Source organism: Dasypus novemcinctus, chromosome 1, assembly GCF_030445035.2.
Source record: "Dasypus novemcinctus isolate mDasNov1 chromosome 1, mDasNov1.1.hap2, whole genome shotgun sequence".
Lineage (NCBI taxonomy): Eukaryota > Metazoa > Chordata > Mammalia > Cingulata > Dasypodidae > Dasypus > Dasypus novemcinctus.
The window spans coordinates 103259431-103282787 of record NC_080673.1 but is presented as its reverse complement, the minus strand read 5'-3'; the positions used below and the strand labels follow the sequence as shown (position 1 = coordinate 103282787).

Here is a 23357-nt window from a genome sequence, read left to right as displayed (position 1 = left end):
TATGGCTATCCCAGCTCTTTTTTGATTACTATTTGCATGGATTATCATTTTCCAACCTTTCACTTTCAGCCTATTTGTGTCTTTGTGTCTAAGGTAAGTCTTTAGTGAACAACATATAGTTGTATCATGCTTTTTTATCTGTTCTGTCAATTTGTATCTTTGAGGTGTTTAATCCGTTAACATTCAGTGTTATTACTACAAAGGCAAGTACTAATATCAGTCACTTTGTCCTTTGGTTTTTATATGTCATATCTTTTTATTCTCTCTTTTCCTGTGTTGCAGCTCCTCTGTATAGTTGATCTTTTGAGATGTATCTGACAGATTCCTTTCTCATTTCCATTTCTGTATATTTTTAAAATATGTTCTTTTTGGGTACCCTGGGGGCTTGTATTACACAACCTCCATCTATAACCTACTAATTTGAAAAGATCACGATGTTCTCTGCTCTTATATCTCCCCCTGGTCCTGCTTTATTTATTTTTTTAATCACATTACCTCTTTATACTTTGCATATCCATTATCAGGAAATATTATTATTTCTTAGTAAATTGTATTCCAACTCTTAAAATAATTAAAGAGTAGTATACAGAACTATTGGGTTTTGCACTTAAACATTTAGTTACATTTACCAAAGATCTTCACTTCTCTACAGTGTATTCAAGTCACTCTCTCCTATCTTTTCCTTTCAATCTGAAGGGGTTTTAGCAATTCTTGTTGGGTAGATCATTTCTTGATGAACTCTGTCAGTTTCTGTTTATCTTTGAATATTTTAAACTATTCCTCATTTTTGAAGGACAATTTTGCCAGATAAAGAATTTTGGCTAGCAGTTTTTCTCTTTCAGACCTTAAATATATCATACCATTGTCTTTATCACCTTGATGGTTTCAGATGAAAAATCAGCATTTAGTCTTATTGAGGATCACTTGAGTGTGATGAATCACTTTTCTCTTGCTGCTTTCAGAATTCTCTATCATTGGCATTTGACATTCTGATTAGCATGTGTCTTGGAGTAGATCTCTTATAGTTTATTATTGTTGGGGTATACTGGCTTCTTGGATATGTATATTTTTGTCTTTCATTGAGTTGGGACATTTTTGGTCATCATTTCCTCAAATATTTTTTTCTGTTCATTTTCCTTCTCCTTTCCTTCTGGGATTCAAATGATATATATATTGATATACTTCATGCTGCCACTGAATTCTCTGAGACACTGCTCAATTTTTTTGTATTCTTTTCTCTATCTGTTCTTCCATTGTATGATTTTGAGTGTTATGTGTTCTAGTCTCTGATTCTTTATTTTGCCTGCTTAAATCTGTTGCGGTATACCTCCAGTGTATTTGATCTCCTTTATTGTGCCTTTTATCCCATTAATTTCTGTTAAGTTTCTTTTTAACTTTCTCATTCTTCTTCTTATACATTGTCTTCTTAATATCTTTAGCTCTATAGCTACCATTGGTTTATTTCTATCCATATTTTCCTTCATCTCCTTGAATTAATTTAGGAGGTTTGAACTTCTTTGATTAGTTGTTTCAAATCTCTCTCTCTTTTGACATTTTAATTTGTTCCCTTGACTTTGCCATATCTTCCTCTGTATTAGTGTGGCTTGTAATTTTTTGCTGATGTCTGTGCATCTGATTATTTTGATGTGCTAACTCTGAAATACAGTGTCTCTTTCTTGCCTAAGATTTTATTTAGATTGGCCATGAATGAAGGTCCTTCTTTGGTGCTTGGTTCAACTTATACTGGACCTTTAGAGTAGCTTGTGTTTAACTCTTCAGATTTTTTCAGGTTTTGTGCACCTGATTTAGATATAACTTTTAAGATTGCCCTTTTTAAGTGCAATTGTTTCACTTCCAGTAGAAAGCTTCTCTTTCTCTCTTTCATCTCTGGGAATACTGATATGTTTTGTTTGTTTTTGTGCAGAATTTTCTCTCCAGCTCCTGTGATTTGTTTGACTTCTCTCCTTCACTCAGTTTTCCCTTTTCATTACACTTAATTCCTGGGACTTGTCTTGCCTTACATCAGTTCAGTCCTCCTACCCACCCCTCACATTTTTTTTCTGTTAGTCTTTTCTTCCTCCTAATCTTTCCTGGATAGAGTGCCTGCCCCAGGGAGCCAGATGGGTTCAATCCAAAAACATCCTTTTTTTTTTAATTTCATGATCCAACTACTGGTGCCAAGGTTGAGTGTATGCACCTCTTACCAATAGTTCTGCTGCAGTCTCTTTTGTTTAGTCAGCTATTTGTGTTCTGCAATGGGTCTCGGTGAATGTGGTCCCTGTGCCTGATAAGTGTGGGGTTCTAACTTGCTGCTGTGAGTGGCTCTATGGTCTGTATTCACGACAGAAGATCTCTATGCCATGCTGAAGAGTTACTCTTTTTTTTCAAATTAAAAAAAATTTTTCTCTCCCCTTCCCCCTCCCACCCCCCCCCAGTTGTCTGCTCTCTGTGTTTATTCACTTTATGTTCTCCTGTGTCCTCTTGTATTCTTGTCAGTGGCACTGGCAATCTGTGTCTCTTTTTGTTGTGTCATCTTGCTGTGTCAGCTCTGTGTGCAGTGCCATTCCTGGGCAGGCTGCACTTTTTTCGCACTGGGTGGCTCTCCTTACAGGGTACACTTCTTGGGCTTAGGGCTCCCTTACATGGGGACACCCCTGCGTGGCATGGCACTCCTTGTGCGCATCAGCACTGTGCATGGGCCAGCTCATCACACGGGTCAGGAGGCCCATGGTTTGGACTTTGGACCTCCCATGTGGTAGGCAGATGCCCTATCCGTTGGGCCAAATCCACTTCCCAAGAGTTACTCTTAAGTTGCCTGGGACTGAATGAGGGGGAGGGGTCTTGACTGATGTTTCTGGGTCTTAAATCTTCTACTATTTTTTGGTGTTTTTTTTTAAAATTTCTTTTTCTTTGATTCAGAGTTTGTGTAGTCCTTCTCTAGTCTCTATAGTCCTACAGAGTTCCAGGCAAGTAAGATTTATTTTTTTAAAATGGTTTGTTTCTAGTCGAAGAAGAGACTTTTCCAAGGGTTGTCTTATGTGGCCATGTTGATGATGTTCCAATAGTTGAGGGTTTTACTAATCCCTACTTTTCCCAAGTAAAAAAGATTCACTTTACCTAATAAAAATCTTCTTTACTATCCTTTCCTTTTTTAAACAATCCGAAATAATCTCAGAAATATTTGTTTCTGCAATATTTAAATCATATATAACATACAAAAATACATATAATATTAAAAAATATACAAGAATATATACAATATACAGGAATGAATGCTTTTTATAGAGGTAGAAATTGCAGCTTCTCCCCAATAAAAATTGCTTAAAAATTATTATCTCTTGCTAATTGATTTTGTGTGGGATTAGCTTTTTTCCATGTGTTTTATCAACTGAGCTAAAACAAGCAGTCCTCAAAATTTATGAAGACAGGTTTCATTCCAGAAAGATCCAAATCAATGTTGGAATAATTGCAGAAGCTAATTAAAATGGCCTGACAGTGGTGAGGAGAGTACCCTTTAAAAATGGGCCCAACTCTGCACTAGAAAGAGGGCTTTTGTTCATCTAAAACACAAGGGATAAGAGAGGGTGGGGAGTAGGATTAGAAAGAAAGGCATTTGTTACTCTATTTATAATGGAGGGGGTGGGGAAATACCGAATTTTAAAGTATTTCAGTGAAATCAACTTAACACCTCAGTCTTCTTAAAATCGTCCTCAGCTCACCACCATGGGGCCGAACGGCACCTGCAGCAACTTCCCTTCTTGCCCCCTCTACATTTCCCAGCGGCGCTACGGCAGCTCCTCCCTAGAAAGATTTGGTAAGGCAAGTTTAATGAAACAAAGCGACTTGCAAATGGCCTCTAGCCACGAAGCAGCAGAGCCGCAACTCGTTTTCTTGCCCTTCAGAGACCTGCTTTGGCTCTAATCACACTCACGCGCTTCACACATTTAAGGGCCCAAACCGGACCCCCAAAGAAAAGTAGGCCGAAAGCACCCCGGAGCAGCCTACCACTCTTCCATCTCCGCCACCCTCCCTCAGACGCACCGCTAATTGATTTTGAAATCTTGATAAACATTTTTGTCCTTTTTTTCCCTATACAAACACATAAATTCTTTTATGTTTAAACTAGGGTTATACTGTACATATTCTCTTTTCACATTTTAAAAATTTAACAATACAAGGTATTTTATCTTTACAACAAATTCTAGATAACCCCATTTAAAAAAATGAAAATCTCCTCCCAATACATTTTGTGTGGTTTCCTTTTTATTATATCCTGTCTTTTTAAATCTTAAATTAAATAGATGTAGAAAAATGTTTCACTTTAATAAGAACTTCATAAGCCTTGGGAGCTGTGAACTCCACCTCCTTAATGGATAAGGATTTCTTTAGTTTCCATAGTGCGGCAGTTTTGCATTTTATTATCTGGAGAATGGAACAGAAACAGTTTTCTTCCACTCTTGAAGTCAAAGATCATGTTTTCTGATCTTTGTATGTGCAACATGTAGCTCTGTGTCTAGTTTAAACAACTGCTCTATAGACATAAACAACCTCGGTTTTATAAACAGAATATAATTTTTCTAACAGTATAAATCAATAACACAAGGAAATAAAAACAGTTAATCATAATACCATGCTGAGATATAGTTGAATCTATTCATCTAAGTCATTTTTCCTTTTTTGTCCAACATGTTAATTCCTGCTGTTTTCTGATTTTGTCTTGAAATCAATTGTTTACCTACTGATGTGGGCTATGGGTGGAAGGCTCTTTGTCTCTTCAGAGATAACTAAGTTGTTTGACTTGTGGGTGTGAAACGGTAAGAGGCTGCAGTCCTGCTCTTGGGGACCAGCAGGCTCCAGTCCCAGGAAATGTTTAACAAAGCAAGGGCTATAAACTTTAAGTATTTAGGGGAAATGCAAAAACCAAGGCTTATCTAAAATGTCTGGAGTCCTTGCTAAAAGCTTACCTAAGATGTGGAAGAGATATATGCTAATTGAAGCCTATTGAGAACTGAAACAAAGGGACGATTTGGCCTTTCCTCTCTGTATAAAAGACGTTTGAAAATCTTGTTCCGGGCTCGGGATTCAAACAGAAAGCTCCCGAGTCCGGCCGGCCGTCAATAAACCATTTTTCCTTCTCAAAATCATTCCTGAGTCCTGGCCTCTCTATTCTCAAATAATTGAACTTCTCTTAAATTCCACAACATTAATGGCGACCACGAAGGGACAAAAATGAAGGCCAGAGACGGTAGCATTTTGCTGCCCCTTCCAAATCCCCGAGGAAGCCGGGAGGACTCGGGTGAACCCCAAATCTGGGCGCCCCTGGATTAAATTTAATCCAGAAAAGATGTGGGCTCCACCAGAATCTTCCCGACAAAAATCGAGGGCAATGGAAGGTCTGAAGAGAAAGATTCTGGGAACGAAAAAGAACTCCGAACATGGAAGAAGGTAAGACTCCCCGGGTGAGCAGAGTCTGGAAGGCCCTAGCTTTAATTGCTAGGAAGGGGAGGCTGATCACCTCCCGAGAGAACCCTAGTAGCCCCAGAAGGCTGGGGGGAAGCCGTTCTCTCTAGGCTTGGGAAAAGGAGGAAAACCGGGGAAAAGCCCTGGTGTTTTGGGTTTGTCTAACTGCATGTTAGAATCTGGTACTGGTCTTATATCCACTAAAGGAGTGGAGTCTCGATTTTAATAGGAAGGGTATTTATAGGTTCGAGTCCTAATATCCTGGAAATTGGTCTAGATTAAGGAAAACAAAACTTGGTTACAGGAAAATGGATCGGCTTTTCTGGTGGAGCTTGGTCTGGGTGTAAAGTTTAAACAGTGGAAAAGTCTAGCTGAAATCTTTTGTTATGGTGCTAATTTGTGAATGAATTTGCTTTATACCAAATGTTAAGTGTTCTGAGGTTTGTGATGGCTGTGGGGGCAGCCGTGGTGAAAATAAATATATAAACTTGTGAGTCAGATTAGTGACCTTTGTGCTTCTGTCTGTGTCAGCTCAATGTTAGTGTTGGAGTTGTGTCCTTACATGAAGTAGAATTACAGCTGAGCTGGAGCCCTCCCTTGCCATTGGCAAGGGGGTGAAATGATTCTGGGGCAAAAGCTGAGGAGTCTGGATGTTTGCGGAGTCTAGATGTTTGTGCATGTTCTGGTGTCTTGTCTCTGGTCTGGCCCTTTGCCGGGGCTTGGAGGCCATCTGTGTCCGAGCCAAGCACCCAAGTCTGTTGGGAATGTCCCAGTCAGGGCGGCTGGGTTCCTGGGAGAGTTGCCAAATTTGAGTAGGTTCTGTCTGCCCATTTTGGCTGAAAGCTGGAAAGGGGGGAGCGGCTTGCCCCTTTCCAGTGAGTCCACCCTTCTATTCATAAGCCGCATTCCTGTTTGTTGTGCACCCGACTGCCTGGAAGGGGGGGAAGTGAAGGAGGTGAAAAGCAGAATCAGAATAAATGCAGTAAAGTTCCCTCCTTAGGGTGTCAAAGCCAAAATACGTTTGCATTCTGCTCAGGTTCTTAGAAGGTATTGTAGTAACCTTAAGTAAGAGAATGTGTTCTGTGAAGGTAAACTTTGTATTAAGGGTATAAATAATTATAAAAGTTTTACAAAGCATTGTTTAAGGTATTTAAGTGGCTAATTGCAGAAAGTCATTATTTAACAAAACTGAATTGATAATAATAATAATAAAAGGCAATTTTATAACAAACTTATTCGGCAGCCAATCTCCCCTGCCAACTTGCTTCCAAAAAAACTGTTTCTGGTATTACATGCTACTAAGTATTTAAAGTGAAGAAAAGTTCATTATTTTAACAAACTTGTTTAGTATTAATGGCAATTATATGTTGCAAGAAGTTTGCCTGGTAACTTAGTATGTGGGATATATGGAGTGTGTTTTTATTGTTAAGGCAACAGAAGATGATTTTGTCCTAAGATAAAATGATTGATTATTGGAAAGAGTAGAGTGTGGGACAGAACCTGAATGAATACTGAAAGTGTAGAAGGTTTGTGGAAGGGAAATTTTTATGATTAAATTGAGTAAGATCAATATACAAAGAAAATATTTTATCAATAGCTTCTTGTGCTTTAACCTCATCATATCCTCAATGTTTGAAGAAGAGTTCTTTTAAAAGAACATTTTATGTTCTAGAAATCAAATCCTGAAAAGTAGCCTTTTATTTCAAACTAACTGCAAGAGATTTATTCTTTCACTTTAAAGGAAAAATTAAAGTAATGGTTAAGTTCATTTAATATGTTATAAGTTGAATGAAAGGTATTTAAAGGTGTTATAAAATTAATAGGTTTTAAAAAATTAATAAAAACTGTAACTAAGAGTTAAAATCATTTATAAATGCATTTATATTGTAAAACAGTGGAAAGACAATAACTGAGATTATAGCTGGGTGAATTTAGCCTGAAACTATTATTTAAGTGTAAATTCTACACTAACCTTTCCTTTGTTTATGGTTACTTCAAGCCTAACCTCACCCTTTGCCTTTGCCTATGGTTATTTCATAATTGAGAAGAGCTGGGACATCACTGTCTCCTCTCCTGGTATTAGTAACCCTTTCTCTCATGAATTCAAGTGTAAACTAAATAAATTGCTGCCTGATAGAATAAGGTTAAATGGCCACTGGAGTTTTATTATCTCCAAAATCAAAAAGGGGGGTGGAGGGGGAGAAGTCTCCTGCCTTGACGGTCAGTGTTCCTAAGAGTGGCAATTCATGAGAGAAAGCAGTCTGTCTCCCTGAGGCTTCAAATAGCCTCAGTAAATATATATAAAACTAATCTTGTTGCTTATCCAAAATTCTGCTAATTTCAAGGTAAAATATAAAGTTCTAAAACAATGGTGCTAAGGCATTGAGAACATTTTGGTTATTACAATCCATTAAGTAAGAAAGAAAATTCTTGTGGTAAACTGCATGGTCATAGTGCAAATTAAGAAGAGTTTCAAAAGTCTTTGAAAAGTTTAAAGTAACTAAAGTCATGTTGTTGTGCCAAACTATTCATGTCTGCCTATTTGCTCAAATTGTTGAGGTTAAATATGCAGTTATATTTATAAATATTCTTAAAGCCCAAATTGAACTAAGCAGGATGAGAAAGTCATAGAAATCTGATTATGGAAACAATTGGGAAAGGGCCTCCTCTTTGCAAGAGCTTTTAAGGCAAGACTAGGTGTGGCAGATTAAACCTATCTACTAGGCTAGGGAATTAAGAATCAGTTTGCCTGGTAATTTCCCAGTTTAAACCTTTGTCAGCCATAAATTGGAAAAAAAAAACAAAACAAAACAAAGATTAGGTTAATTTTCACAGAAGAAAAATGTTGATGTAACCCGGCGGCCTGCTGCCTCAGTCTCCCACTCCCGGGTTGGACAGCAGTGGAGGAGACCAGTTTAGGCCAGTCCTATGGGCAGTGGAAGGATGCCCAAGAAGGAGCTAACTAAGTCGGTGCCATTTCAGCACTAAATTCTATTCCTTATTTGACAAAGGGGGGGAGCAGGTAAAAACTAAAATGGTTGGAATGTGATAGAAGAAGCAGTTAAATCAAACTTTTGCGTGGGAAAGTTAAATCTCAGATAAGCTGTAACTTCTGAAGTATCCAATCTATGGAAAAACAGGAAGAGCTTGCATGCTAGGCTTAGGGGTATAAATTGTGTCATTTTTCTTTGTTCGGGGCACCAGCCATATCTGGCTCTGCGCCCCTTCTTGCAAGATTGAGAATAAAGTATTTTCTTCTCCACAATCTGGTGAGCCTTATTTTCTTCCAGAAGATTTCTTTCCAACAAAATAAGGTAATTAGTGGCTCTATTAACAAATTTCAGTAAGTAAAGGAAAGTCCATAAAAACTATGGAGAGATCTTTCCTGGGTTATGATTTTAAAAAAATTAAGTAATTGTGTAATGTGTTTTGAAACCTGGAAGTCAGTATGCATGTGTTTTAAAACCTGGTAGTCAGTTATGCTTTTAAATTAATAATTTTCATAACTTAAAGAAAAGAAGTTTTAGCTTCCTGTAAGGGAAAAAGAGAACATTCCTTGCATAAACTATTATGGTTTCAATTTTATTTAACTTGAGTGTAATCTCCCATAGTTAATTTATAAACTAAATTAACATATGTACAAAATCTTTACAGTAATGAAAATTGTAAGTGAAAATTGTAAGTTCACATTGGTGAAATTAGGCTAAAGGGAAAAGATTGTAGATATGCTCTCTTAAATAGAGAGTAAATTTCTTTCATTGGTAATTGTAATTTAGTAAGTTTATTTAAACATGAGGTGGCTAGTCAATGTGGTTATAGTCAATTATAAAGAGTTTGTAAAACATCTTCCAAACTGAAAATGTTTAAATAGTTCTAGTTGTAGAAGTTATTGTTAACTAAAGAAACTTAGATTGGTATTGGTAGCAGAAATAACTTCATAATAATAAACCTGTCTGAAGGCCACTGCAAAATACACATTTAAGTAAATGGTAATAAAAAGTTGTCTTGATTCTATTGGAAAAATTGTTTTCATTCTAACAATGAAAAATAATATTTTTCCTCTATTACTAAAGTAAAGCACCTACTGTTATCTTCATAGTAAAATTGTGTAAGTAAATAGTCATTTGATATATGTATTGCGTTAAGTTGTTTAAAATATATATAAAACAAGGAATAAACTTTAACATTGTCAAACTCTTGTGCATTCGAACCAGGCCTTGTATACATTACAGGTGGCCTCTCCATGTGAGTTATTGGCTAGGCTGGTCACTGACCCCTCAATTAAAAATATGTGCTATATCAGTCTCTGGTTCTGCTCCTGAAGTCGATGGAAACTATATTGCAGTTTCAAGCTCCTGCAGCCAATAATGACTCGGTACAGCCAAGTGTACAATGGATATCGCTTCCAGACTGGCACTGTTCCATGGTGCCAGAGAGCGCTATGCACCAGGCTAGTAGACTACTGGAAAATCTCTCTAAGATGAAGGATGCTGCAACTTGCTCACTGCGTTGAAGAACATGCTAAGTGGAGCCATGATACCAGGAGACTGTAAGTAAAACTTAAACACAATTGGCATTATGGCCTGCTCTCATGGAGAGATAACATGTAAAGTATTACAAACCTGAAACTCAAAACTAATAATGGCAACTCTGAATCCTTATGCATTAAGTAATACATTAGTTAATATTAAGTGCTGTACTTTTATCCTGTACTAAATATATGCCTAATAATTGTAATGTTATCTTTTCTATTTTGGATCAAGTGCAGAAGTATATTAGACATGTTAAATTCCTGGTAAAATCATTTTCTAAACAGTTAATAACATGTCTATAGAATAAGGTGGCAGTCTCAGCCAGTCTCAGTTAGCAAAAGTGAGGCTTGCTTGCTGATGGTGAGTCACCTATTGAACAAGTCAAAATTGCTAGAAATTGTACAATGAAAACCAAGGTGTAAAATCTTTATTCTGTAGTTCTGATCACTCCCACAGGTGAAAACTAAGAGTATTTCCAAATTAGTGTTCTAATCCTGAGTGAAGCCAGTTGCCCAAGGAGTGCCAGTTCACCAGGAGCATCTGACAGAGCGAATGAGTGTCAATCATTGAACAGCTTGGAATGTGTCTTCAGACAAAGCTAAGTGTCTGTTGCAATTTCTCTCTAAAGATGGATAACTTAAAAAAGAATATATATGCTGTTCCCACCAGCTTTTAAGGAATGCCATCTTTATAGGCATCTAATCTTGTCTATCTCTGTAATCCAATGTGTCCTCTTTTAAAAACGGGTATTCCAAATTTTTAATTAAGTTTGTTTCTTTCAGAGTGAACATCTTATTAACCATATGAAAACTTCATCCAACTTCGTACAGAATGCCAGATCCATCTTCCTCCAGTTAGAATAAATTAAGAGTTTTACACCTTATTAGGCAATGACTACAGCCCATGGCCAGCAGGAAGCAGTTACAGAAAAGAGATCGTCTCCCTTCAGCACCCCTTTTAAATTAAAGGTGTAAACTCTTTAAGAGTAAAAGAAAAGTAATAGATGGATCTGGAACCTGACTGGAAATCCACGTGAGTGCCAGTGGCAGCAGAATAACTGCAGGAGGCCCCTGCCCAAGATTCTGCTGTCCAGAATGAAAAGTTCTAAACTTCTAAAAACGGTCCTGGATGCTGTACTAAAGACTGATAAATAATCAGTCAAGACAACAAACAGCCATCCACCTCATAGCTCCAACAATAATTATGCCAAAGCTTAGCAAGTTAATCTTTGGCAGAAAGGGGGGAATGATGTGGGCTATGGGTGGAAGGCTCTTTGTCTCTTCAGAGATAACTAAGTTGTTTGACTTGTGGGTGTGAAACGGTAAGAGGCTGCAGTCCTGCTCTTGGGGACCAGCAGGCTCCAGTCCCAGGAAATGTTTAACAAAGCAAGGGCTATAAACTTTAAGTATTTAGGGGAAATGCAAAAACCAAGGCTTATCTAAAATGTCTGGAGTCCTTGCTAAAAGCTTACCTAAGATGTGGAAGAGATATATGCTAATTGAAGCCTATTGAGAACTGAAACAAAGGGACGATTTGGCCTTTCCTCTCTGTATAAAAGACGTTTGAAAATCTTGTTCCGGGCTCGGGATTCAAACAGAAAGCTCCCGAGTCCGGCCGGCCGTCAATAAACCATTTTTCCTTCTCAAAATCATTCCTGAGTCCTGGCCTCTCTATTCTCAAATAATTGAACTTCTCTTAAATTCCACAACACTACAACTATTGGCTTATACATGAAATTCTACACTGCAGTATTTCATTAATTGAAAGTCAGTGTCTGTTCACACAAATCCCATTGCCCTTTTGTTTAATTCTTTATGAAGACAAAACAATCTGAATTAATGAGAATAGTTACTACTTGTTTCCCTGACTAAGATGGCTTCTCATTTGTCTCTTGGCTGTTTTCTTCTTTAATTTTCCTCTCTTAGCACTTCTGTATGCCTTATATTTGTATTACTCATTGGGAGCTTACTTTTTATTATCAGATTTGTAAGTAGTAAATCCTTCCAGAATACATTTTAAGCCAAATGTGCAAAGGTTAATGCTAGAGATAAAAATACACACACTCCATACCAATACATACTGAGCAGCCATTTTGAGATATATTCAATATCAAACAATCCAAGTTTTATGATCAATGTCTTTTAATATAATCACAGAGTTGTGCATTCATCACCACCATCAATTATAGAACATTTTCATTACTCCAAAAAGATAACCCATAACCTTTAGCAGTCACTTTTCAATTCGTCTATTATTCCCCAGCCCTCCATAAACACTAGCCCAGTTCTCTCTCTGTAGATTTATTCATATTTAAAGAATATTAAAACATTACTAATGATAGTTCATAGTTTGCATTAGATGTATTTTCTCAATTACCGTATTATTATAAACACCTTGTAATAGTGATGTACACTTGTCATAGTTCATGAAAGAACATTGCTATATTTATATTCACCACAGACATCATCCACCACAGGGTTCACTATGTTTCACAGTCCCATGTTTAATCCTGTAGACTTCCTTACAGTAACATACATGACCTTAAACTTCTATTTTCATCTTCATTCACACATAATTCAGCACTGTTAATTATACTCACAGTGATGTACAACCATCACCTGTATCCATTTCCAAATACATGCAGTCAACCCAAATAGAAATTCTGTACAACTTCCCATTCTGTAACCCAATTTTATCCCCTGGTAACCTATATTTTAGATTCTAACAATGAATTTGCTTATTACAATTAGTTTATACCAATGAGATCATATTCTAGGCTATTGTGGCAATCTCAGCATCATTTCAGTCTATTTAAAGGGAAAGTAAATCCAATAGAGAAACACAATATTTTCCATATACTTCCCTCTGGACTCCAACCTGAAATTGCCATTGATATTGTTCTTGCTAGGGTCACCAGTATCACTTACTTACACAAATTCACTGTATATTGCTTTTGTCCCCCACGTTACTTCTTTTATATGCTTGCCTCTGGTAAATACTTGAAAGTTAATTTTTTTGACATTAATCTCTCTTGGTTGTCATCATAACTCTCAAATTATTTGTATTTCCTTGGTCACTCTTGCAGGGACCTCTCTTCTGAATTATTCCCCTAAAATCCTAAATTCTCTCCTTGGGTAGTATTATCTATGCCAAGATATTTAGTGAACACCTTGTCATAGTCAAAGTTCATTATTAGAGACCACAGATTCCTCCAACTTAATTTCCCCAAAAGGAATTTACTGAGGGATGTGTGTCACTCACAGAATCATTGAGGAACTGATGAAACAGACTCTAAGCTGAGCCTTCAGGAAAAATTTTAGCACCTGGATTTCCAAGGATCTGTGTCTCAGAATTGATGAGTAGGCTACCAACCAGGGAGCTCCAAGGACAGCTACTGACTCCACATCTCACTGCCCTCACTGTTATCTGCCTCAGCAGAATGGATGCTTCATTTCCAGCTCTTCTTGGCAAAATCAGTTCTGCATCATGATCTCTCACAAGTGTATTTGATTGCAAAAATATAAATCACACTTCTGTACCTTGTAGTATTTTTTCTTTTCTTTTTTAAAGATGGGCATTTTATTATTTATTTATTTATTTATTTATTTATTTATTTATTTATTTCCCCTTCCCCATCCCCAGTTGTCTGCTCTCTGTGTCCATTTGCTGTATGTTCTTCTGTGACCGTGTCTATCCTCATCAGTGGCTCTAGGAATCTGTGTTTCTTTTTGTTGTGTCATCTTGTTGCATTAGCTCTGTTTGTGCGACACCATTCCTGGGCAGGCTGTACTTTCTTTCGCGCTGGGTGGCTCTCCTTATGGGGCATACTTCTTGCGCGTGGGGCTCCCCTACGTGGGGGACACCCCTGCATGGCACGGCATGGCACTCCTTGCGTGCATCAGCACTGTGCGTGGGCCAGCACCACATGGGTCAAGGAGGCCCCGGGTTTGAACTTAGGACCTCCCATGTGGTAGGCAGATGCCCTATCCATTGGGCCAAGTCCTCTACCCCTTGTAGTATTTTTTACGTTCAATGCTAAGGAAAAGAGGATTTACACTATGCTAAACTATCGAAATCAAAATTGACCCCAAATATGTATAAGTTGCTCAAAAGATACGCTGGGCTCCTGACTTCATGTAGATGACTCATTTGAATATCCTAGGGTCATTTGAAACTTGTTAATTTCAATGCAAAAATTAACATATCCACTACAGAAATGTGATGGTGTTTGGAGTCCATCTGGTGATTGGGTCTGTCATTTGCACTCGGTGGTCAGGACAAACATTGGAATCAGTGTCGATAATCCCATCTCCACCTTGTGTACCACACAATCTTGATGCTGAGTCACATTTTGTGTGTGTATTAGAATTTATCACAGAGCTGATGTTCTTCTTCCCCATCAACATTGCTCTAATTCAGGCTCAATTCTCTCTTGCCTATTATTGCTAAAACCTTGTTACTCTTTCCGTTCTTCTCACCTTTAGTGTACGGTCCCCAGTGCTATACGAATGTGTATTCCAATGTGGGAATCTGATCCCATCATCCATTTGCCACCTCAAAATTTAACTGAGTTCCCATTGCCCAGAGAATAAAATCTAAAACTTGTGCATGGAATTTAGGTATCACTGTTACCTGAACCCAGACATTTCCCATCATGAAGTTTGTGGGGTTGCAATGTTGTAGAATTTGAGAGAGGTTCAATTATTTGCGTATAGGAAGGCCAGGACTCAGAATGATTTTGAGAAGGAAAAATGGTTTATTGACGGCCGGCCAGACTCGGGAGCTTTCTGTTTCAATCCCGAGCCCCGAACAAGACTGCTGAGTCTCTTTTATACAGAGAGGAAAGGCCAAATGGTTCTTTTGTCTCAGTTCTCAATAGGCTTGAATTAGCATATATCTTCCACATCCTAGGTAAGTCCCCAGCATGGGCTTCACACATTCCAGATAAGCCTCTAGCCCATTTAGTCTGCATTTTCCCTGAATATTTGAAGTTTATAGATTTTCATTGTTAAACCATTTCCTGGGACTGGAGTTGCTGCCATGGTTACCAAGGGCAGGACTGCAGCCTCTTATCGTCTCATACCCACAAGTCATAGACAGCTTAGGTTATCCACAAAGAGATGAAGAGCCTCCCACCCATAGCCCACATCATTCCCCCCTTATGCCAAAGTTTAACTTGCTAAGCTTTGGCATAATTTTTGTTGGAGCTATGAGTTGGCTCGCTGTTTGTTGTTTTGATTGATTACTTTACTTAACAATTTTCAGTGTAGCATCCAGGAGCCTGTTCTCAAAAGTTTATAAGTTTTTACTCTGGACAGTAGAATTCTGGGGCAGGGCCCCCCCTGAAGTCATCCCAGGGCCTCCAGCACCCACGTAGATTTTCAGTTAGGCTCCAGATCCATCTATTAATTTTGTTTTACCCTTAAAGAGTTTACACCTTTAATCTTAAAGGGGTGCTGAAGGGAGATGATCTCTTTTCTGTAACTGCTTCCTGCTGCCATGGGCTGTAGTCATTGCCTAACAAGATGTAAAACTCTATTTTAACTGGAGGAAGATGGATCTGGCCTTCTGTATGAAGTTGGATGAAGTTTTCATATGGTTAATAAGATGTTCGTTCTGAAAGAAACAAACTTAATTAAAATTTTGGAATACCCAGTTTTAGAAGAGGACATTGGATTATAGAGGTAGACAAGGTTAGGTGCTTATAAAGATGGCACTCCTTTTTAAAAGCTGATGGGAACAGTATATATATATATATATTTTTCTAAGTTATTTATTTTTAGAGAGAAATTGCAATAGATACTTAGCTTTGTTCGAAGACACATTTCAAGCTGTTTAATGATTGGCACTCATGTGCTTTGTCAGATGCTCCTGGTGGACTGGTACCCTTTGGCAAATTGGTTTCATTCAGGATTAGTACACCAAGTTGGAAATTTTCTTAGTTTTTAGCTGTGGGAGTGATCAGCACTACAGAATAAAGGTTTTTTCCATTTTGGTTTTAATTGTACAATTTCTGGTAATTTTGACTGTTCAGTAGGAGACTCATTATTAGCAAGCAAGCCTCATTTTTGCTACACAGTAGAGTACAGTAGAACAGTAAGATGGCTGAGCCTGGCTGAGACTGTTACCTTATTCTATAGACATGTTTATTAACTGTTTAGAAAATGAATTTACTAGGAATCTAACATGTCTAATATACTTTCGCACTTGACTCAAAATAGAAAAGATAATGTTATAATTATTAGGCATATATTTAGTACAGGATAAAAGTACAGCACTTAATATTAACTAATGTATTACTTAATGCATAAGGATTCAGAGTTGCAATTATTAGTTTTAAGTTCAGGTTTGTAATACTTTACATGTTATCTCTCCATGAGAGCAGGCCATAATGCCAATTGTGTTTAAGTTTCACTTACAGTATCCTGGCATCATGGCTCCACTTAGCATGTTCTTCAACGCAGTGAGCAAGTCGCAGCATCCTTGATCTTAAAGAGATTTTTCAGTATTCTACTAGCTTGGTGCATAGTGCTCTCTGGCACTATGGAACTGTGCCAGTCTGAAGGCGATATCCATTGTACACTTGGCTGTACCGAGTCATCATTGACTGCTGCAGGAGCTTGAAACTGCAACGTAGTTTCCATCGACTTCAGGAGCAGAACCAGAGACTGATATAGCAAATATTTTTAATTGAGGGGTCAGTGACCAGCCTAGCCAATAACTCACATGGAAAGGCCACCTATGTTGGGAGCGATAAAATAGAATGTATGCCGAACTCAGCGAGAGTCAGTAGCACGGCTGCCAGAGAAGAGCCAACCCTCTCATTTGAGCAAACCATAATTAGCTCCTCACAATATGTCAGGTCCCACAACATGGCGGAATCCAAATCTGCCCTGTCGCTTCCTTATTCTTTTTCCCTTTCAGGCCTTTGTTCTCCGTCTTCCCGCCACTGCCCAGACTGATAAAGCAGTGCGCAGGCGCAAGGCAGGGAAACTGAAACCCACCCTACACGTCAGTAGCAACCATAACCAATCCCTAACTTCCACCTCTGCCTATTACCCCTCCCCTTCCCAAGAGTATATATGCTTTCTTCCCCTCAATAAAATTTGCAGCTTGATCCTCACCCTGTCTCGCTGTCATTCCTCGCGTCTCCTGTCTCACCATTCTCCTCCACGCAACCACGAGCCCCCGTTTGCTGCCCCGCTGGCCGGGGCATTCACACACCTATAATGTATTCAAGGCCTGGTTTGGATGCACAAAAGAGTTTGACAATGTTAAAGTTTGTTCTTTGTTTTTATATATATTTTAAACAAGTTAATGCAACACATCATATAGCAAATGACTATTTACTTATACAATTTTACTATGAAGATAATAGTAGGTATTTTACTTTAGTAATAGAGGGAAAAAACTATTTTTCATTGTTAAAATGAAAACAGAAGATTCCTAATAGAATCAAGATAACTTTTTATCACCACTTACTTAAATATGCACCTTGCAGTGGCCTTCAGACAGGTTTTATTTTCACGAAGTTATTTTTTTGCAACCAATACTAATTCAAGTTTTTAGTTAACAATGACTTCTAGAACTAGAACTACTTAAACGTTTTTACAGTTTGGAAGATGTTTTATAAACTTTTTGTAATTGACTACAACCGCATTGACTAGTTTCCTTACATTTAAATAAATTTATTAAATTATAATTACTAACCAAAGAAATTTATTTCTTTAAGAGAGCATATCTACAATCTTTTTCTTTAGTTTAATTTTACTAATGTGAGCTTAAATTTTCATTACGCTAAAGATTTTGGACATAATGTAATTCAGTTTATAAGTTAACTATGGGAGATTACACTCAAGTTATATAAAATTGAAACCATTATAGTTTATGCAAGGAATGTTCTCTTTTTATCTTTACAGGAAGCTAAAAACTTTTTTTTTGTTTAAGTTATGAAAATGAGTAATTTTCAAAAGCATACTGATTACCAGGTTTTAAAACACATTACACAATTATTTAATTTGTTTAATCATAATCCAGGAAAGATCTCTCCATAGTGTTTATGGACTTTTCTTTGCTTATTGAAATTTGTCAACAGAGCCACAAATTACCTTTATTTTGTTGGAAAGAAATCTTTTTCTGGAAGAAAATAAGGCTTGCCCGATTGTGGAGAAGAAAATAATTTATTCTCAATCTTACAAGAAGAGGCGCAGAACCAGAAAATATGGCTGGCGCCCCGAACAAAGAAAAATGACACAATTTATACCCCTAAGCTTAGAACGCAAGTTCTTCCTCTATTTTTTCATAGATTGGATGCTTTAGAAGTTACAGCTTATCTGAGAAGATCTAACTTTCCTGAGCAAAAGTTCGTGATTTAACTGTTTCCTCTATCACATTCCAACCATTTTAGTTTTTACCTACTCCCCTTTGTCAAATAAGGAATGGAATTTAGTGCTGAATTGGTATTGACTTATCTCTTTCTTGGGCATCATTTTATTGCCTATAGGACTGGCTTAAGCTGGTTTCCTTTGTTGCTGTTTAACCCGAGAGTGGGAGACTGAGGCAGTAGGCTGCCAGGTTACATTAATTAATATTTTCTTCCTTTATGTGAAAACTAAACTAATTTTTGTTTTTTTTACATTTTATGACCGACAAAAGGTTTAAACTGAAAAATTACAGGACAAACTGATTCTTAATTCCTTAGCCTAGTAGATAGGTTTAATCTGCCACACCTACTCTTGCCTTCAAAGCTTTTGCAAAGAGGAGGCCCTTTTTCAGTAGTTCCTATTGTAGTGGAGAAATTCGGATAGGCGCGGTTTCGAAGGACAGGACACGAGAGTACCGAGAAGGAAGTTGGTTTATTTCGACCGGCCGGGCTCGGCCGACTCTTGTCCTAATAAAAACCGAGCCCCGAACAGCCTTTTACAGACCCTTTAATACAGAGGATATAGGATTAGGAAGACTAACAGTGATGGTAAACAGACCTTTGGTTAGGTTCTTCAGATCTTAGTATCAGATAGGTTATTTCCTCCCGGTGAGTTACATATTCTCCACATCCAAGCCAGTTTGGATTAGCATATCTTCCACATCGTCTGGAGGCAGCCCTGAATACACATTCAGTCTCACATCCCTTCTGAACATTCAAAGACTGTAGGGCCTAAATTACTTATTTGACCATCTTGGAGACTAGGTACTCTTGGAAATAATTTTGTTTTAATGCACAGGCTATATCATATTCCCCCCTTTGAGGCCGAGTTTAAGTTATTAAACTTCGGCATCACTATTGTCTGAGTCCCTCTGGACTGGCTGGTATGTATATAGAGCCATGAGATGGGCAGCTGTTTGCCTTTTTACTACACCATTTATTAGGGTGCGCATTCTGCTTATGATGAAAGGTAGGAGGCATGGAAGGATGGTGCATGCTCCTATGAAGAGGGCAACTATTCCCAATAGAAGCTTGAAATTGTTTACTATTGACTGCCAGCTTCCAAAGGGGTTATTTATATTCCAGCCATTCCAGGTTTGCACTGGGACATGAGCAATTTTTACTATATTGCTTGTGATTTCATCAATAACCTTTCCAGTGTTATCTAATTCAAGGCAGCAGTTAGAGAAATTGAATTTTCCACAAACTCCTCCTTCAGCTGCCAAGAGATAGTCTAGGGCAAGACGGTTTTGATAGATAGCATTCCTGAATTTAGTTTGCTCTTGGGCTAGTAAGTTCAGTGCATGGGCAGTTTCATTAGTTATTATTTCTACCACTGCTTGTAGGCGGATGATTCGGTTTAGCATATAGATAGGGGTTCGGTAACCCCACATGCCATCCTCTGCCCAAGTTGCTGGCCCATAGTATTGGATTATACACTCAGGGGGCCATTCTTCACCTCCCCAGGTAATGACAGCCCTTTTTTCCTTTATCTTTTGATACACTGGCTGGCTTAGCTCTTTCCCTTCTGTTAGGGGAATGAGGAAGAAGGAGGGTTTTATTGTACCAAGCATACAAGTTCCACACCAGTTTCGTGGCAGTTCTCGGAATGCAACTTTCCCACAAATCCAGTACAAACCATTTGGGGCAGTAAAGGGACCCTTTGCAGTGGAGTTCCACACTGTGATTAAATTGGGGAAAGTACGATTTATGAGAACGAGGTCTGATTCGTTCCATGTTCCCCAAGGTTCTGTTGTATTTGTGGTATAATTTTGGAATTTTCCCCCTGTACATGTTAGATTTCCAACAGCTATAGAGGAGCTTAGGCAGGCCCTTGAAGCACAATATTTTCCTATGACAGAAGTTTGTAAGGGCCACATACTATCTCGGGGGACAGCCGGGAGGCCAGTTGCATTATATGGTTGGCTGTAATTGTATTCCCTGGTCTCCCATGGCCATTGGTCTCCCATATTAGTACCGCCACATACATAACATGAGGAGACATTTAAGGCTGTGCCCACCACTTCAGCCAGGCTTATAAAGAGGTTTGTTGCTGCTTGTGGGATGGAAAAGGGCTTTTCCATTTCTTCATAAAAGGAGTGGAACACAGAATGGGCTTTACTTGTGAGTGGGTATTCTCGATACCCAACCCAGATGTAGGCTCCTGGGTCTATTCCTTTATCTTCAATGCGGAGGCCCATTCGGACTCCCTGAGTCTGCCAGGATTCAGGGTTAAGGATGGTGAGATTTAAAGGGTTACATTGACCACGTGGACAGTTAGCCGGGGCCATACCCTTGGTGAGGATAGCTGTCTGTTTAGCTACGTTTGTTTTCCAGGTGGCCCAGGTGACACAAGACCAGTAAGGGCAGTAGTATGCACCTATGTATTTGCACCAAAAGCTCCCCCCTTGGGCTGCACTTCTCATCTCTGGAGCGCACATGTACTTATTGCTATGAGTATACTTCCGCTCCCAGCCGAGCCCTCCACAATTTGTGTTCCATGGTGTCCCAGAGTCTATAACCTGACATGCATCAAATAGGAGGGACACTTGTTCATTCTGACTCATGACTGGGGTGGAGGAAAGCAACTCCCCATTTCGATTAAGCACTCTTATTTCCCATTTACGGGAGACTGTTGGGGGTCTAGGATCATAGCAGGTTATTTGGCCAGATGCATTACAGACACTATAGGAGGTTCCCTGAAACTGACAGGTGGTTACCTGGCCCTTACAGGTGTAATGACTATGATATATTAATGTGGTGTTGACATGGGCCCCTGTACGCACCTTTTGAACACATGGCTCACATTCTGTGGCGTCGACCTGGGACCAGGGGAGGTTTAGGGCTAGAAGTAGGAAAAACAGGCAAAGGGGCATTGCAACAGATTAAACCTGATTCCTAATCTTCGGCTGTGCGTAGACCAGTCAGCTTCCGGGGTGTGACTGGAGCAGGGCTCGGCGTTCCCCTTTTTCGCAGGATGAGTTTGGTTGGGCTGTGGGTATCTGGAACACAGGTCCAGGACTCTGAGGCAGCTCGCTTGACTCGGCTATGGTGAATCCACGGGATGATTTCAGCCACCTTAACTGCAGTGGGGGTGGATAAAATGACAAGATAGGGCCCTCGCCATCGAGGAGTTAGTGGAGCTGACTTCCAGTCCTTGACCCAGACTGCATCTCCTGGCTTGTACGGGTGAACAGAGCTGCTTAAGCTAATGGGGGCCCTTTCTTGGACCCAGCGATGCAGGTTATGTAGGGTTTTTCCTAAGCTTATCATCTGCTGAGCTATTGATAAGTTCCCTCTTTCTCTAAGATCCCCCTCTATATTTCTGATTAAGGGAGGAGGCCTCCAAAGAGGATTTCATAAGGAGTTAGGCTTAGTTTTCGGCTTGGGCTGGCTCGAATTTGGAGGAGAGCACTTGGAAGTACTTGCACCCATGTTAGCCCAGTTTCTTGGCAAATCTTGGCAATATAAGTCTTCATTGTATGATTCATTCGCTCTACCTTTCCTGAGCTCTGAGGATGGTAAGCGGTGTGCAGTTTCCATTGGATGCGCAGTGCCTTTGCAATCTTTTGAGTGATTTCAGAGACAAAGGCTGGTCCATTGTCAGAGCTAATTGAGAGCGGTAGCCCATAGCGAGGAATAATTTCCCTAAGAAGAACCTTGGCTACTTCTTCAGCTTTTTCTGTTCGAGTGGGGAAGGCTTCCACCCAGCCAGAAAACGTGCAAACAAGGACTAGGAGATATTTATAGCCTCCAGATCGTGGCATTTCAGTGAAATCAACTACTAGATCTTCGAGGGGCATACTACCAATTCTCTGGACCCCTGGGGCTGTTGTGGGCCCCTGGCGAGGGTTATTCTTTGCACATGTCACACATCATTGGCATACAGCACGGGTGATAGTGACTAGTCTTGGGATGTAAAAGAATCTTTCTAACACTTCCTTAAGATGAGTTTTTCCCAAGTGTGTATTCTCATGGTAGTCTTGAACTACGGCTGCTGCTAATATTTGTGGCACAACTATTCTGTGATCAGGCAATGTCCACCATCCATTTTCCCCTTGTGTCCCGCCCTCAGAGAGTATCCACTCTCTCTCAGCTTGAGTATATTGTGGCTCTCGGTGACTCAGAGGCTGCGGGGCAAGAACAGGCAGTGTATACTGGGTGTTCTGATAATTAAGGGGTTGAGGAATGAGAGCAGCGGCCAGGTTTTCAGATAGGGATCCCTCCCGTGCCACTCTTTTTGCTTCAGCGTCTGCCCTCCGATTTCCCTGGGCAATGGGGCTGTGGCTTGTCTGGTGTCCCTTACAGTGCATTACAGCTACTTTGGCAGGCTCCCAAACTGCATCTAGTAGCTCCAGAACCTGTGTGCCGTATTTAATGCTCTTGCCTCCCGAGTTAATGAGTCCCTTTTGTTTATATAAGGCTCCATGCGCATGCAGGGTAAGAAAGGCATATTTGGAGTCTGTGTAGATGTTAACCTTGGCTCCGGCTGCAAGTTGCAAGGCTCAGGTGAGGGCAATGAGTTCAGCTTTTTGTGCTGATGTGTTATTTGGGAGGCGCTGTGCCTCTACTGTGGTCTCAGATGTTACTACAGCGTATCCTGCTCGTCGATTGCTGCCCTGCATAAAGCTACTCCCATCTGTAAAAAACTCCATGTCAGGATTTGCCAATGGCTGGTCTTGAAGGTCTGGCCTGCTGGAATATACTTCTTGCAATGTTTCCAGGCAGTTATGGGCTGGAACCCCTGGCTCTACGGGTAGCAGGGTGGCTGGATTTAGGGTTTTTACAAGTTCCAGCTGGATGGATGGGTTTTCACATAATAGAGTCTGATATTTAACCAGGCGGCTGTTAGTAAGCCAATGTGTTCCTTTGGCTTCTAAGATTGTGACTACTGCATGTGGAACCCGGACAATAATAGGCTGCCCAAGAGTCAATTTTATAGC

General features: G+C 39.4%; 1 pseudogene; it reads right to left on the bottom strand.

The window, feature by feature from the left end:
• LOC101429291 (alcohol dehydrogenase E chain-like) overlaps positions 1-20615 on the bottom strand; it is an 80820-nt pseudogene extending 60205 nt beyond the window's left edge.
• Positions 20616-23357: the final 2742 nt, after the last annotated feature.